General features: G+C 30.7%; 1 pseudogene; it reads right to left on the bottom strand.

Moving 5' to 3' along the window:
- The window catches only part of LOC107659200 (cell cycle progression protein 1-like), a 13,236-nt pseudogene extending 10,994 nt beyond the window's left edge, over positions 1 to 2,242 (bottom strand).
- Between the last annotated feature and the right edge of the window lie 618 nt (positions 2,243 to 2,860).

The following is a 2,860-nucleotide window of genomic DNA, read 5'->3' as shown; positions in this document are numbered from 1 at the left end:
CACAGACACAGACACAGACACACACACACACACACACACAGTCACTATCTGGCTTATCTTTAGAAGTGTTAAGCTTTTGAAAGTAAGTTTTTGCTTAATAAACAGTATAAAAATCAGCTTTATTGGTTTTTGAGCATTGATGAAAAAAGTAGCAGTGATATTAAAGTCAAACATTTAATTTTTATGTTTATATTTATTGTTTTATATTTCTATACAGTGTGTGTGTTGATAGATAGATAGATAGATAGATAGATAGATAGTTTATAATGTACATAATTATATATGACTTAAATATATATATACTCAAAATATATATATGACTTACAATTTACATAATTTTTATGTTAGGCTCAAAAACTGTGCCAAAAATGAATCAATCAAAAATATGGAAATGTGCTTCATTGTCATGAAAATAATGCCAAAATGCAAAAAAAAAAAAGTTCCTAAAAATAAGCTTTTTTTTCTTTATGCAAAATATAATTTATTATTTACATATAGATGTGCTCTTCACCCAGCAGAGGACTGTAAAAGAATAACTCTCAAAAAGCATTTTTCAGATTAGAGGTAAACCCGGTGGGTAACATTCCAAGCAATAAAACATGATGCACCTCATTACTAATGACTGTCCATCCGCAGGACGACTCCGTGTCACTGGAGCTGTCGGACATCTCTCAACCAGCTACACGACAAAAATAACCACACAACAGAAGCACACGGGCTGTTATTTACAGAGGGAAACAAAATCACACATTTGACTATGCAAACTGCGTTATTTCAAGTCTCATCAGTGTTGTTGTCCTCTGTAATGACGTCCACCTGAACACTCATTTATGGGATGGAAATGTCAGGCTGACCCTGTCACTGGTAAATGATTATTCTGCGTTTGCAGAAGCCGTGTGAATAGAGGTCTTGATAAACAAGAAGAATTACAGGCACAAATAAAGAAACTTACACATCTGATAGTTATGCTGAAATCTGATGCATTCTGGTGTATCTTCATGCAAAGCCTTTTTAAACCCATAAAGTATTGCATTTTCAAGATGCAAGAGTTCATGAAAAGTCTGTAACAACATGCAGTAAATAATGTCAGACCTTTCGAGGTGAACTATTTCTTTAAAAACCACAGATCTGAGTCAAAACTATCATCTGGTTGTTTCACTGGTTTGTTTTTTCAGGAAGAGCATGCAAAAATAACACACTCTGGTTTGTTAACCATCCAAAAAAGCAGAAGAACAGAGCCATTAAACACATATCATCATCCAAATAAAATCACTGAACACAGAAACACTTCAACACATCTTTCAAACTGACCACAAAGGAGTGCTAGAAGGTCCATGGAAATGTGAAAAAATTAAATGAATAAATAAATAAGATTAAATCTAACCAACTCAATTTGATTAAAATAAGTAAAAAATATATATATATATTTTATATATATATATATATATTTTTTTTTTTAATATATACATTTATATATATAAAATGTGATTAAAATAAACAATCTATTAAACAAATAAAAATATATATAATAAAAATAAATTCGATTTAAATAAATAAATAGCTACAAATTAAATAAAAATGTTAATTAAATACATAAATAATACATCTAACAGTACATTTTAGGATGGGGGTCTCTCAGACAAAGATAATCATATTTAGGAGTCTGTAACAACTAAAAAATTATAAGTTATAAGTTGGATGGGTGATGCAAAAACTGTTTTTTTTTTTATTCTACTAAACATGACTACGGTTTAAACTGCACAAAAATAGATAACTACATAAACACGACAACTGTGAGCGATTACTATTGCAGAATACATCTTGTTTCATCTTATTCTTACTAATAAAATCGAGGCAGGAGACTCCCATAATCTAAAATTAGACGTATAAGGTCCTAAACTCAACATTTGATTCAGTTCGTGAACTGAGCTGTTGCACTTGAGAGATAAACACACAGCGGAATATGAATGAGTCTCTTTAATCCGTCCGTCCTGACTTTAAACTGCATTGAGTGACTTATATGTTGTCCTTACCTGTTTTAGAGGTAAACTGCAGCAGGAGAAAGATGAAGGAAAACGTCCTCTGTGCAAATCCACCATTAAACGTAACGCCTCTCCAACTAAGCCAAAACATCAACATCACACTATACGAACAACAACACGGCGGCGGCTGCCGAGAGGAAGCAGCATGGGAGTTGTAGTTTTATACGTGATCATCCTTTAACATTCTTGAACTCTAAAAACTACATTTCCCTTGATTCCCGCACAGGCGAACGTATACTAAATTAATTTGAAGTGTCTCTGTTTGCGTGGTTGCTGATCGGTTTAATCTATTTAACAGCGATTCCGACGTTTATATTTAATTTCCTAATAAATCTAGTTGATCGTAGGTTGAAATGTTAGTTTTACGCTTTGTTTATGCGCAGGCGCAGTTGACGTAACCGGTCATTGCCATAGAGACGTCCTAACAACACAAGCGTTTGAACGTCCACTCGCTGTAAAATTGGTAAGTTGCATTTCTTATATCTCCACTTTAGAAGATTAAATTGATCTTTTTTCATCGTTATGTAATATTGCAATTGCGCTATAAACAGTATGAATAAATTATAAATAATGCACAAAACATTATAATATAAAATTTTAGTAAAAAATTAAAAAATCTATTTTTGATTAATAAATAAATCCAAATTGGCTCAAATAAATAATGAATAATCAACATTTGATTAAAATAAATGCATTTAAAAATCAATAAAATAATAAATATATTTATTAAAATATTTAATATAAATAAATAAATAAATAAATAAATAAATAAATAAATATATAAATAATACACCTAACAGTATAGTTAATTAGACAAT

This window comes from Sinocyclocheilus anshuiensis, unplaced genomic scaffold, assembly GCF_001515605.1.
Source record: "Sinocyclocheilus anshuiensis isolate Anshui unplaced genomic scaffold, SAMN03320099.WGS_v1.1 scaffold1010, whole genome shotgun sequence".
Classification (NCBI taxonomy): Eukaryota; Metazoa; Chordata; class Actinopteri; order Cypriniformes; family Cyprinidae; genus Sinocyclocheilus; species Sinocyclocheilus anshuiensis.
The sequence above is the reverse complement of the archived record's forward strand: the minus strand, read 5'-3'. Positions and strand labels throughout refer to the sequence as shown.